Raw genomic sequence first — 14324 nt, forward strand, 5'->3', positions numbered from 1 at the left:
ACCTGTCAAATCGACACCTGGCCGAAGCCGCAGGTGTTCTTTTAAAAAAACCCAACAAACAGATACATTTTATTATAGAAACGGATACATTCTTATTAAAGAAACAACACAATGTTGTGCTATTAACTTATAAAGGAAACCATCTACGGTACAAACGAATACTCTGTATTTACATAGTTTGTCATGTTATACATTTCACAACACGGGAGATACTGGGCTGACGAGTCGGGTCAGTACAGCAGTCTCTGCACTTGATGGTTACTTTCTACGAGCGTGTTGACTACGTTTCTATTCACGTCGTGGATAAAGCCAATTGTGTTTCTATGTATTCCTGAAGCCACGCTTTCATGAACGAGACCCACGCATGTTCCATGTATGTTCACGTCCAGTGGGCGTGTAGCCATAGAGACAGGCTGACCGCACAGAGAGCTTTGAGGTTAGAGGGCTTGGGAAAAACGAGTCTGCGTGTGCAACTGCCTCGTTACGAGGATACCAGCCAGCGTACGCGGGAGGCGGCAAATGTAAAATGCTTTCTGTAATTGTCGTGGAGGAAACTCAATGCGTCAAGACGGCTCGTCCCATACGCCCAGGTTAAAGAGCTTAGAAGAGCCCGCGGGGCAGTTCTGTTGGGTCGCAGGGAAAGCCCTGAGCCAGAATGATGGACTAGCATCTCACGGTAGCAGGCTCCCCCCAGCGACGTCGTGTGAAACAGAAGGGAACCCCGCTTGGCAAGGAAACGTCCTCACAGCAGCTGCTGTGTCTCAGCTCTTTGCCGCACTCACCGGGTCCCCCCGTCTGGTGGGGGTCCCAATAGCAGGCGTGCAGAAGGCGACGGGTGACAGCGGGAGCCCAAGACACAGGAATGGACCTCCAGAGGGACGGGGGTCACTGAACAGAGTGCTTGCGAGAGGAGGCGGGGTCCTCAAACTTTTTAAACAGGGGCCGGTTCAACTGCTAGTGTCTCACTGCTTTATAATTTAATTGTTAATTTCTTGTATTACCTGTATATAATTTAACGGTTCATTTCTTGAATTATATATCTATCTTTATGAATATATTTATATATAATTACTAGCAATCTGGTCTGTCTCTCTAGAGACCCCTGTCTAACACAGGTGCATACTATGCACCTAATAGAATGTGATATAGTAATGAAGACACAGCAATAAACACCCCACAGTGGGGCAGTGGATTTTGACTTATATCAACCTCGCAGTGCCCAGTAAAACGGCTCCTTAGCATTTCCAAGTCTGCATTCCAGGGAAGGGGCGTCCTGCTGCTCGGCTGGGTTACGGGCGACTCTGCTAACTGCAGTCTGAAACCAACAGCCGCCCTGAGGGGGAAAGATGAGGTTCTCGGCTCCCCTAACGACCGACAGTCTTGGAAACCCACGGGGGCAGTTGTACCCCGTCCTAAAGGGTCACTGTGAGTTGGCGTTGACCGGATGGCAGTGAGTTTGGTTTGGGACGCCACGGAGCGACCGGGGGTTTCGATCCGCTCACCTGGTGGTGAGCAGCCCAATGCCTACGCCCCTGGTCTGCCGCGGCTCAGAGACACGTAATGTTTGTGATGTAGAAAGTGTAAATGATGCCCATGCTTCTAATTAGTAACAGTGAGAGACACAGAGACCCTTTTCTCCAGAGATGTGTGTGAGTGTGAAGTGCACATTCATTTTATTGGAATGAACAAGGACGCCGATGGGAACCGATGAGAAGAAGGGGTGTTTGAAGCCACATCTCTCCTCCCCCCCCACCACCACTCCCTTTACCCTTCCACAGTGTCTGCTGGACGTTTCCTCGTTCGCGTGATGTTGTGTGGACACAGTCAAAGGAGACGAAGGAACCAGATCCAGAGCAGATGGAATTAACCTCGCACTGAACCGGAAACAAACGCGCTGCCACCGTGGCCATGCCGACTCACAGCGACCCTCCAGGACAGGGTAGAACTGCCCCTGTGGGTTCCTGAGGCTGCAACTTTTTTTGTTTAAATCATTTTATTAGGGGCTCATACAACTCTTATCACAATCCATACATACATCAACTGTGTAAAGCACATCTATACATTCATTGCCCTCATCATTCTCAGAGCATTTGCTCTCCACCTAAGCCCCTGGCATCAAGTCCTCATTTTTCCCCCTCCCTCCCTGCTCCCCCCTCCCTCATGAACCCTTGATAATTTATAAATTATTTTGTCATATCTTGCACTGGCCAATGTCTCCCTTCACCCACTTTGCTGTTGTCCGTCCCCCAGGGAGGAGGTCACATGTAGATCCTTGTGATCAGTTCCCCGTTTCCAACCCACCCTCCCTCCACCCTCCTGGTATCACCACTCTCAGCACTGGTCCTGAAGGGATCATCTGCCCTGGATTCCCTGTGTTTCCAGTTCCTATCTGTACCAGTGTACATCCTCTGGTCTAGCCAGATTTGTAAGGTAGAATTGGGATCATGATACTGGGAGAGGAAACATTCAAGAACTAGAGGAAAGTTGCATGTTTCATCGTTGCTACCCTGCACCCCGACTGGCTCGTCTCCTCCCCGTGACCCTTCTGCAAGGGGATCTCCAGTTGCCCATAGATGGGCTTTGGGTCCCCACTCCGCACTCCCTGCCTCATTCACAATGACATGATTCTTTGTTCTGATGACGCCTGATACCTGCTCCCTTGGACACCTCGTGATCCCACAGGCTGGTGTGCTTCTTCCACGTGAGGCCATAACTTTGTGCGGAAGGAAGTCAAAATTCTCATCTCTGTCTCCTGCCCCAGCTGGTAGTTTCCGACTGGTGACCTTGCCATTAGCAGCCCCACTAACTGGCAGTAAACACCACGCCCGCAGGGCTCTTGCAACCTGGCACAGTGATAGGTAAGCAGTGGACGGGTCAGTAGTTTGATCGTAACGACAAGCTCCCAGGTGGAGCTCGCGACACCAACGTCTGTCTCATGTGCTTCAGGAGGGGAAGGGGAGGGGGTTTCCAGCTGGGATTTTCCATTCATTCCATCTTTCTCCTCGTGCGTGCAGACCGGACAGGAGCTGGTGCTGGCCCCGTGGTTCTGGGTTCCTGGGAGCTAGTCCATGGCCCAAACCTAGGCGCACTGCTATGGAGTCGGTTCTGACCCATGGGACAGGGTAGGACTGTGACCAGGGCGCCCATGAGTTTCAGAGTGTGTCCCTCTTTACAGGAGCGGGGCAGCCGTGTCTTCCTACCAGGGAGCGGCTGATGGTTTCGAACTGCTGACTTGCAGATGCAACACACACATGCACGCACGCACATGCATGCACACACATGCATACGCATGTACATGCATGCACACACACGATCCACTGCCATGGACTCAATCAATGCTGACTCATACGGACCTCACAGGACAGGGTCGAGCTGCCTCTGTGGGTTTCCAAGGTTGGAAATCTTCATGCAAGCAGACAGCCTAATCGGTCAGTGGAGGAGCGGCTGGTGGGTTCGACGCACCGACCTTGTGTCCGCAGCCCAGTGTGTGACTCGCGGCAGCCCCGAGCCCCCTCTGCACGTTGCACACACGAGACAATGTGCTGGCGGTGGAGGTCTACGGGACGTCACCTGGTTTGGATCACAGTCCCTCTTCCAAATGTCGTATCCCATGGAGCACGAGGTCGGGACGCGCCTCGTGTTACGTGCACCATTTTCAGAGGAGGTCTGTCTTAAAAGGGGATTTGGAGACGGCATCCTTCCTGAAACCAGACCTTTTCTCCTTTCCCATCTTACAAATCAGGGTTTCTCTCTTCCCTCTTCTTGCCCGATGCCCAGCGATGCTATTGTACCCACGCCTTTCTTAACCCACTGAGACACGTCGAGTTTTTCAACTCACGGGCTCCGCGGGGCAGGTGTCTGCGGAAAGCGAAGCGAAACAAGCGGAAACAGAAAGAGAGAAAGAAAGATCCCGATCGACAGGGCTTCTCGGGACACAGCGACGCAAGCAGCCGCGGCAGTGTCTGCCCTGCACAGAGACCACCCTTCGCACAGAGACCGCGTCCTGGTGCAGAAGCACCGCGGCCCTTCACGCCGCAGGACCTTTAGACGCTGGGCATGTCCGGGAGCCTTTCCGGGGTGGGCTTTTGGCCAATGCATCACCCATTCCCTGTGTCCATCGCGTTCCCATCCTGTGTCCTGGGATGATCCCACTCCTGACCACCTTCCGATGCGCCTGAAGGTGTTTTTCCTGATACTCTTTCCTTGGGCTGCAGACGGCCTCACACAGCGGCTTGCTCGCTCACACGAAGCCCTGCAGACACAGCTAAATAAAGAGTAAACATCGAGAAGCTAAATACACAATAAATGGCATTACCCGAAAAACACACCGTAAACTGCCATCCAGCCAATGTCGACTCGCAGCGAGTCCTGCAGGACAGAGCAGAACTCACTGCCCCTTGTGGGTCTCTGAGAGCCTAACGCTCGACGGACGTCGAAAGGCTCATCGCTGTTTCCCGGAGCAGTTGGTAGTTTCGGACGGCGGGCCTCTCCGTTAGCGGCTCACCTAAGCGGCAGATCTGATCCGTCGGAAATTCTGCACCCATGGGTGCCCCTCCTCGAGGCGTCCACGTGGACAGGGTGCGGTGAGCGACCACTGATCTTGCAGCGGCGGTGGACCAGCACCACGGACACAAGCCACCGCAAGTGGACCTGCATCCCTGGGCTTTTCCACTGCGGGGAAGGCAGGCTGCATCTTCACATCCGGCTCTGCAGACGGAAGGATGTAAATCTCAGACACCCACCCACCATTGCAGCAGCTTCTCCTTCTACCACGAGCTGGTGATTTGAATCTTATTCTGTACCCGACTCAACCCAGAGCGAGTAGAGAACCAGCCGTGACATGAAGCTTGGTCTCTGCGCCCCACATCCCTGCCAACGGGTCGATGCCACCTCACAGTGACCCTACGGGAGAGGGTTTCTCAGACTGACTGTCATGCGTTTTAATGTGTTGTTCTTTGGGGCTGTCTTCTCCCTGAACCCAAGCCGGTGCCGACTCACAGGGACAGGGTCGAGCGGCTGGATGCAGGCTGGGCTGCTCACCATGAGGTCAGCCGTTGACAATCGCCAGCCACTCCTGGGGAGAAAGAGCAGGCTTCCCATTCCCATGGAGAGTTTACGGTCTGGGAAACCTGTAGGGGGAATTCCTCCCCGTGGGGTCGCTGTGGGTTGGAATGGACTCGCTGGCGGTGAGTTTGGTGGTGTTGGGTTCTTGGGGGGTGGTGGTGGTGACACCGTGTGTTAAGCACTGCACTATCCACTGCAAAGCCAGCGGTTCAAACCCACCGGCCTCTCTGCAAAAGAAAGATGAGGCCGTCGGCTCCCAGAAATAACGAGAGAGACTCAGAAACCCGTGGGGGCAGTTCTGCCCCATCCAGCGGAGTCCCCATGAGTCTGAAGCAGAGCTGGTTTGGTTTGGTTCTGACGCACCTTGTTTTCACCGCTATAATCAATACAGGGAAGGATTCGGGTTGGGCTCGACACCGCAGTCTGCACTTGGAACCTGTTCTGGCTGGTTCCAATGTTTAACTCCTGAATTCGTTCAGTCAGGTGCATCCGAGAAGACGAACACCCAGGAGAGTCGCTGTCGGATGTGGGTACCAGACAGTGACCCAGTGGGTTCGTACAGAAATATTCAGAACCTGTGTGTGTTCCCAAGAAATCTTGTGCCATGGGGGGGGGGGCATGAAAACGATGGAGGTGCAGATTCCCTGGACCAGGGCTTCTCAACCCTCCTCATGCAGGTCCTTGGGTGGTGGTGACGCCCCAACCATAACATTGTTTTCATGGCTACTTCATCACTGTAACTTTGCTACGGTGATGAATCGTCATATCAATATCTGATCTGCAGGATGTGTTTTCATTGTTACAAGTTGAACATCATTAAAGCAGAGTGATGAATCACAAAACAATATGTCATTCCATATTGTAAAACATTGATTTCTAATGACAAATGAATGCAATTTTGTCTTCAAGCATGGCGTAGCGTGGGTAGCAGTCTTCACGCCGGGTGCTCGTATGTGGGCATGTCTGCACATGGATGGACCCGCCTGGAGACGGATAGCAGAGCGGTGTCTCAATTCCTAAGACCATCAGAAATCCGTCTTCCAACACCGATTTCCGATGCTCTTCGGTGACCCTTGTGAAAGGATCGTTCGACCCTCAAAGGGGTCAAGACCCACGGGTTGAGAACCACTGGTCTAGACCTATCAACCACACGGGATCCACAGGGGGTCATTTGCCCAGCCGAAAAGCTCAGGCGGCAGGGAAGGGCAGGAAGACCGTCACTGGGGAAAACCCAGGGAGGACGTGGGAAGGGTCATGTTGCATCGCGACCATTGCAACCCACATCAGGAAGCACCGCGTGCGTGGACGCCTGCTTGCTGCATCCGCTCGCCCCCGAATCACGATCGCTAAGAAGACCCCTTCGAGATGGACTGAGACAGACATGAGCCCACCACCCTACAAGGTCACTACTGCCAGCAGACCCACTGAGGTGCAGACCAGGGGCGGGCATACTCCTTGTGCGCCGACAGCCCTGGTCAGTCAGTGGACCCTCCTCAGGGGCAGGGTGGGCTGGGAGAGGTACCCAATGGCAGCCACGACTCTGGTTTCTTCACCCCCCTCATTGAGTTCAAGGAAAATCGCCCCACGAATCCCCCTTCAGCATGAATCCTCTGGATGTCAACGTTGCCGCAATCTGTAAGGGAAAGGGAGCAGGATCTTTGTCACCTGAGTGGACGGATTTCACCGACACGCCCTCGTGCGCAGGTTGCTGTTTGCAGCCACGGGTCAGCTGCAACACACGCGCCACAGAGCGCCTGTGGGTCTTGATCCGTCCCCGAATTGCTGTCAGATGGGACCGTCACGCTGCACTGGGTCGCCCCCCACCCACCACGGCTGCATTTTGGAAGTCGATCACTGGGGCCTTGCTTCCCAGTCCCTCTTCATCTGGACGCTCAGCGGAAATCCGTTTGGAATGATGGCAACAGGGCCAGCTCCCTCCTGCTGACCTCGGGCAGCCACTCAATCACGACGTTGCTCTCCACACCCCTTGAGTTTCCGTCTCCTCTACGTGGGGGTCCTGCGAGGACTGTCCTCCTTCTGAGATTGACACATCTCACTCGGCTTCCAGCCTCCCGGCTGCACCAGGGGCTGCTCTGGGTGCCTGGAGCCCCGTGTTTGCGACGGAAGAGCAGCTTCAGCATTGTCTGCAGCGTGTTTACTGAAGCAACAGAGTTGTGGAGCCTCAGGGGCTGGGGGTATCTGGGACTGAGCACAAGTCACCGTTTCCCCCGTGGGTTTCCGAGATGGTCGCTCTTGACGGGAGCAGACAGCCTCGACGCTTTCCCAAGGAGCCGCTGGCGGCTTCGAACTGCTCGCTTTGCAGTGAGCAGCCCAAGGCGTAGCCCCCTCTGACACCCACGCTCCTCTCTGTTGTCGTTCGCATGCGTTCATTTATCCCCCTTCTACTCGAGTAGGCGTCTAAGTTTCTACAAGCCTATTTTCCCCCTTTCTGGAGAAACAGAGGACATATACATGCCAGGACCTGTTTTCCGAGGCTCGCCGTACATGAAGGACCTCTCGGTATTGCCGCGGGGCAAGCACTGGGCTGGTGACTCAAAGGTTAGAGGTTTAAATCCACCAGCTGCTCTGTGGGAGGACAAGGAGGCAGGAGATCCACTTCCGTAAAGAGGTGCAGTCTTGCAAATGGTTCTCTCCTGTGGGGCGGCTAAGGGTTGGAATCGACTCCGTAGTCCTGAGGTACCTTTTTTGGTTTTTGTTTTTCTCTCCGGTTGAGTTCTGTTGTTGCCTTTTAGGATCGTAAAGGATCAGATGATATGAAATTGTTGGGGACGGACACGGAGCCAACCAACACTCACTGCCGTTGACGTGACCTGAGACGCAAGAGCGAAACTGCCCCATGGGGCTTCTCACCAACCTTCGTTGCTCTTTGCCCTTTGCAAGTAAAGCGCACACACACAGGCAGGTGTGGGTTTGGCCACGTTGCAGTCTTAATCCAAGGGGATTAATTTGGATGGAATCCCGGTTTCAGAGCCTCCAAAGTCTCACCTGTGCACCAGCAGCAGAAGCGTGATAACTCCCAGTCTGTTCTATGCACGCAGTTCTCATCCATTTTCCTGGCCTGCAGGATGTGCCGTTGGCATTGGTCAGCAGGTGGGGGCAGGGGAGAGAACCGATGACAGCTTAATTGCTAAGTATACCTTCAAATATACAACCCCCTTGCCTTGAAGGACGCAGGTGACAGAAGACAACGGTGGTCTGTGCTGCCACCGTTACGGGGCAGCTGGGAAACGCGTAAGGAAGACAACCCAAGAATCACCGCCTCTAAATTATAGCAACGGCAAAGACTAATGGGGACCGGCCGAAGAGGAAACACGTCTCTCTGGGAAGAAGCACAGCCAGAAGGCTCCTTAGAAGTGAGGTGGCTACTTTGTCTCTTGCACTTTGGACAATATTAGCAGACGAGGCCAGTCCCTGGACAAGGGCGTCACGCCTTGCTCAGCAGACGGTGAGCAGAAATGAGCGTGCAGCTCTGGGCTCAGACCCAGCAACAGTGGACCTCGTGTCAGGTCACAGAGCAAGTGTGAATACACTTTAAAACACTGAGCTTCTACACTCCATGTCCTCCGGCCGCACGGCTGTAAACCTAGAATCCAACAGTCGACAGCACAAGCTGCAGCAGCCTCAGATTTGAAGGTGAGATGGACTTGTATAGCTAAAAGTCAAGTGCACTGAAGATGAACAACACACTGCTTTTAAATGGCTGTGAACTGGATTCGATAAGGGATGAAATGATTCCATGGAACAAAGGGGAACGAAAACAGAACACACCCGATCTTCGGGATAGAGCCAAAGCCGCTACCAGAGGACAATTTATAGCTCTCAGTCCACTTGTTAACCAAGAGGAGAAACCCCGAGTCAACACTTTAACCCAGCATCTTCAACGAGTAGCTCATGAGCAACAAAACAGACTTGCAACCTCCAGGAGAAAAGAAATCATAAATGGGGCAGTGACATAATCTGGGGGTCGACTTGAGACTATTAAGAGAGAAGGGGTGCAGCTTAGCCTGTCAATCGGATCACAACGTGATGACCTCATTTGCAGATACATAGCTCTCTGGAGGCACGCACACTGCTCTCTGCTTCCTCTCCCTGTGAGGAGTTTCTCCTGACGAGCCACATGGAGCCAGAGCCCTGGACTCGGAGGAATCACGTGGAGACCCGCGCCAGCGCTGAGATGCTTCCACAAGACTTTCCACCCACTGGCCTGTGATCTTCCTGAATTCTGCATCTTTGCATGTGTTACATGAGTCTGAAGAGGAATTGACAGACTGGTATCAGACATGTGGGCTAATATAGGAGTCATGGACCTGATCTGGACTGGGCTGGGATGTGTTCTTAATCTACAATTAGTCTTTGATATAAAGTTCTCTATTACACGTAGCTGAGTGTCTCTGGATTTTGTTTCTCTAGTTAACCCAGAGCCACACAATAAAGATTAAAGCAGAAATAAAGGGAGTGGAAAATAGAAGGAAAAAGAAGAAACACACATACGCACAAGACAAGAAGCTGGTTCTTTGAAGGGATTAACAAAGTGGACAAACCACTGGCCCATTTCACAGAGGAAAAGAAAGAGAGCGTGCAAACATCAAGAAGAAGAGCGGAAATCAAACACATCATCACTACAGAGCCGAATAAAACAAAAACAATAGTAACACACAACGATGAAAGACTATATTCCAACAAGTTTGGAAACCTAGGTGACACGGACAAATTTCCGCCGTCTACCCAAACGAATGCAGTGACAGAAAAACCCGACAGACACATAGCATACAAAGAAACAGAGCAGGTGACTTAAAATCCCCAACCAAGACAAGCTCAGGACCAGGCGACCTCACCCGTTAATTCTACCAAGTGTTCAGAGAAGGGCTGTCACCGATTCTGCACAAATTATTCCAGAAAAGGACAATAAAGTCCTGAACTCATTTTGCGAAGGGAACATAATTAATGCAAAAAGCATCACCGAGGTGGAAACGAAAGACCAAGATGGCTGCATGCACACAGGAAACATGGTCAACAAGACCATGGCCGATAGGATCCAACAACGTATTAAATGTCTGTCCGTGGTCAAGTAGGCTTCCCCTCAGGTATTCAAGGATGGGTGGGAAAACCACCACCCAGACCAAGACCCAAAGAAAGAACCACCTGACGATATCAATCGATGCAAAAATAAAACAAAAAACCCAAACATTTGAAAATATCCAACAAGCATTCCCTTGAAACAACAAAATAAGGTTAGAGGGGGAATTTCTCCACACAATAACGGCCAGCTATAGAAATCCAGCCGTGTTGGGCTCCAATCAGCAAGGTCAGCAGTTCGAAACCACCAGCTGCTGCTGGGGCAAAAGACGGGGCTTTCTACTCCAGTTACAAAAGATGAAACCAGAAAAACAGAAGATCTGTTTAATAAAACAAAGCAAACTCCAGAATGCTACTGCCAGAAACCAAGAGACCCTACATGAATGGAAGGATACCCCAGGCTCATGAGTAGGAAGGCTGAACATGGTGGAAATATCAATACTGCTCGAAGTAGCCTATAGATACAACGCTGTCCTGATCGCGACCCCGACTTCATTTTTTAAAGAAATGGAAAAACGAATGGCTTCCTCCATAGGGAGGAGTGCAGCAGAACAGAACACCCAGAAATACATCCATCCACCTACAGGCGATTGATCCTCAACCAAAGGCTTAAAAATAAATAAATTCAATGAGAGAGAGAGAGAGAGAGAGAGAGAGAGAGAGAGAGAGAGAGAGAGAGAGAGAGAGAGAGAGAGAGAGAGAGAGAGAGACTGACTCTTCAACAAGGGGCACTGGCAAACTGGAATCCCCATTTGACAAGAATGGAATTGGACCAATACCTTACTCCTCGTGCAAACAAACAAACAAACTCAAGATGGATTAAAGACCTGAATGGATCAAAGACTCCTCTCCTGAATCTACGCAAGATGCCATACTTCACTAAGAAAGCAAATGAATGCTACAATTTTTTTTGAAGACTACAATCAAAACGTAAGCGCAAGACATGAACATGCAGCTCACCCCAAAGCACATCCAAATAGTTCACAAACACACGGGAACTTTCTCACAGTCATTCTGGGAGATTCAAATGAAACCAACAACGAGATACCACCTCGCACAAACAATGGTCACCCAAGGTAAGAGCAAGTGCTAGAAATGGAACAGAGGCATTAGAAGGCTCACACACGGCGAGTGGGTCTGCAGTGATGTACAACCCTTGTGGAAAGTGATGAGATGCTTCCTAAAGCAACTGGGAGTAGAAATCCCCTGTGAGCCAGCAATACCTGCACCGGGTGTCCATCCTAAAGAAGCCAGAGACGAAACATAAACAGACATGTGCACGTCCCTGTCCACAACAGCAAGCAGTAGGAAGCAGTTTAAACACCCATCAGCAGAAGAACGGATTAAGAGCCTTTGGGACCCGCACACAGTAGGACTCCATGAATCACGAACAAACAACGATGGAACCAAGAAGCCCCTCGCGACGGGTGTGAACCTGGAGAACCGTATGCCGAGTGAAGCCAGCCAACCACAGAAGGACAAATGTCGTACAAGACCACGACCGAAAGGCTAAAAGCGAAGACAAAGACGGGCGCGCCTAAGGGAACAGACGTTGGATGCTCCCACGGGAAAGGGCCAGAACGGGAAGAGGAAGCAAAGGTCTAGAAGGTCAGCAGGTTCACACCCCAGGAGGACAGGAGACCACAGGGGGGGAAGAGCACTCAGCGGAAGGGGGTGGGAGAGATGATGGGGACGGGGGTTGATGATGGTTTGAAGAATTAGCTGCAAGATGGAGGGTCTGAAATGCACACACACACACCTAATCCATTAAAAAAATAAAAATTAAGATGTCCAGTAGAGAGCCATCCTTACACCTTGAAAGCGTCCTGGTGGCAGGCTGGGGTAGTGAGGAGCCAGTGTGTCCTAGACTAATGTTGTGCACGGGGACCTCGTGCACAGCAGAAGGAAGCAGTGCCCGGTCCTGCACCATCCTCGCACCTGTTGTCATGGTTACGCCCATCGATGCACACATCGCGCCAGTCCATCGTGTCCAAAGGTCTTCCCCCCTTTTGACGGCCCCGCTGGTGCATCTCGGACATCGTTGCTTGTCAAGACGTTAACGAGGTGAGCCGCGATCCACAGGTTAGGGGTTCAAAGCTTTCACCAAGACAACCCCAGACCCAACGGGGTCCCTTCTCCTCTCTCTTACAAGGCTGCTATGGGTGGGAATTGACTGGCTGGAAGTGGGGTTTCTTATACAATGGAGAGTCATCCAACAGAATTAAACACATTTCCTGGCCAGGATTCTCCCTCCCGGAAACTTCTGATACGTGCTACAGGGACGTCTCGGGAAATCAATGCCCACCTACAAAAGCCGCGGATTGTCGCAGGCATTGGCCGCTCCCCCCACTTGCTTGGCTGCCTTCATTCCCGCTCTGTCTTGAAGTGATTCGATCATGGCTGCTTTCATCAGGGGAACACTACGCAGATGCTAGGTGAGGAAGATGGGGGGCTGTCATCTGTGTGTGTCACACGGGTGCTTCGGAGAGATCATGACCAGGACAGTGTCTGAGAATCATTCAGAAACTCAGCTCGCTGCCTGTGAGCCGATGCCAATTCATAGCAGCCCTGTCAGTCAGGGTAGAACTTGACTTTGGGGTTTCTGAGACTCTAACTCTTTGTGGGAGCCGACAGCCTCATGATTCTCACGCAGGGTGGCCAGTGAGCTCGAACTGCTCGCCTTTTGGTTAGCAGCTCAGCACGCAGACCACTAGGACATCAGGGGTCCTCCTGTCCAGATACATACCTTCCTGCAAATCTCCTTTGCAAAGAATGGTGACAAAACGCAATGCCCATGAGCGGATTGATACGTGTACCGGTGTGTGTGTGTCACAGAATGAAACACCGTCCAGCCCTGATGCATCTCCCCAGGATAAAGATGTGCCCATCTGCTTCCTTAACACACGCCAGCCTTGAAAACCCCACGGGGCAGTTCTACGCCGCCCTCCTCCTTAGAATAAAACCCGATGGCAACACTTCTGGCGCGTGACACGTGCTACCGAACGCTGTTGCTTCATCAAGTCACCCCTCGGGCTCACAGGGGCCCCGGGTTGTGCCGTACGACACGACTTCCAGGAACTGAGGATGATGAGACCTCACCCCGCTCGCGGACTGTGGACAAGGTTATCCGCGGAGACCAGACATTGCAAAGGATTTCATGCTCGGAAAACTGGGGGGTCAGCCGAAGCGAGGAGGAGGCGCAAGGAGACAATTGATGCAGGGGCTGCAACAAGACGCTCAAACGTGGAAACAATTGTGAGGTTGGTTCAGGAAGGGGCAGCACTTGGTTCTGATGTACCCGGGGCCCCTCTGAGGGGAACCCCCTAACGATGACGTCCCTCTGTACAGGAGCAGATCTACCCTCTGTCTCGTGTGGGGTTTCCAGGTGGAGTCGAACCCCCAGCCTTTTAGATTCGCCACAAGCACTCCCTGGAGAAGGACGTCATGTGTGGTCAAGTGGACGGGTGGCAAGAAAGGAGGAAGTCCCTCAAGGAGATGGATTGACACCACCAAACCTTTCTTTGCTACCGCACCATCCAGCTAGAGATCCCCGAGACGGCGTGCATCACCCCGACTCGAGGCTCAGTCGCGTCCACCCGTTGACATGCTTGCTTACTGGCTGTAAAGCTTCATGGTCGTAGGTTCTCCTTTGCTGCGGCAGCCACCCCGTCAGAAGTAACCAAGCACGCCATGATTCCCACTGATGTCCTCTCTGTGGACCCAAGCCGCGGGGATGGTGTGCCACGGCCCTGAAATCTACAAAGGCAACGGCCAGAAATGGTACCCGGAGAGAGACAGAAGGGTCATCATCTGGTGAGCATCGTGCCAGGCTGCCCCTGGCGAGCGAGCCTGTGTGGGTACCTGAGAACACCCTGGGAATCCTCATCCTGTTCTTACGCTCCAGATTTCCGTGCAAACGGAAGGCAAGTGTGCCTCTTGCTGGACACATTCTGCACGCGCCCCCTCCCCCCACCCTTTATACCATCTGTCTGTGGACGTGGCAATCTGACCGTGGTGTGCCGGGAACCAGGAGCATGTGATGTGCTGGACACCATCTCAAAACATCAACAATCCGCATCCTGGTGGGAAGCAATTGCCTCGGAGCCTCCTTCTGTCATTGTCTCCACACAGTTCACGTGGGCGGAATCATTGACCTTTCAGTA

General features: G+C 52.4%; 1 long non-coding RNA gene across 3 annotated transcripts in view; it reads right to left on the bottom strand.

Annotated features, from left to right (window-relative positions):
- Positions 1–690: 690 nt before the first annotated feature.
- The window catches only part of LOC142435610 (uncharacterized), a 68946-nt gene continuing 55312 nt past the window's right edge, over positions 691–14324 (bottom strand). Inside the window, exons 4-5 of one of the 3 annotated variants that reach the window (XR_012781590.1) lie at positions 4505–4707; positions 691–4264 (exon numbers count right to left, since the gene is read on the bottom strand). This is a non-coding gene — a long non-coding RNA (uncharacterized LOC142435610). The other 2 variants (XR_012781591.1, XR_012781588.1) reach the window with 2 other exon arrangements.

The sequence above is a fragment of the Tenrec ecaudatus genome, chromosome Y (assembly GCF_050624435.1).
Source record: "Tenrec ecaudatus isolate mTenEca1 chromosome Y, mTenEca1.hap1, whole genome shotgun sequence".
Lineage (NCBI taxonomy): Eukaryota > Metazoa > Chordata > Mammalia > Afrosoricida > Tenrecidae > Tenrec > Tenrec ecaudatus.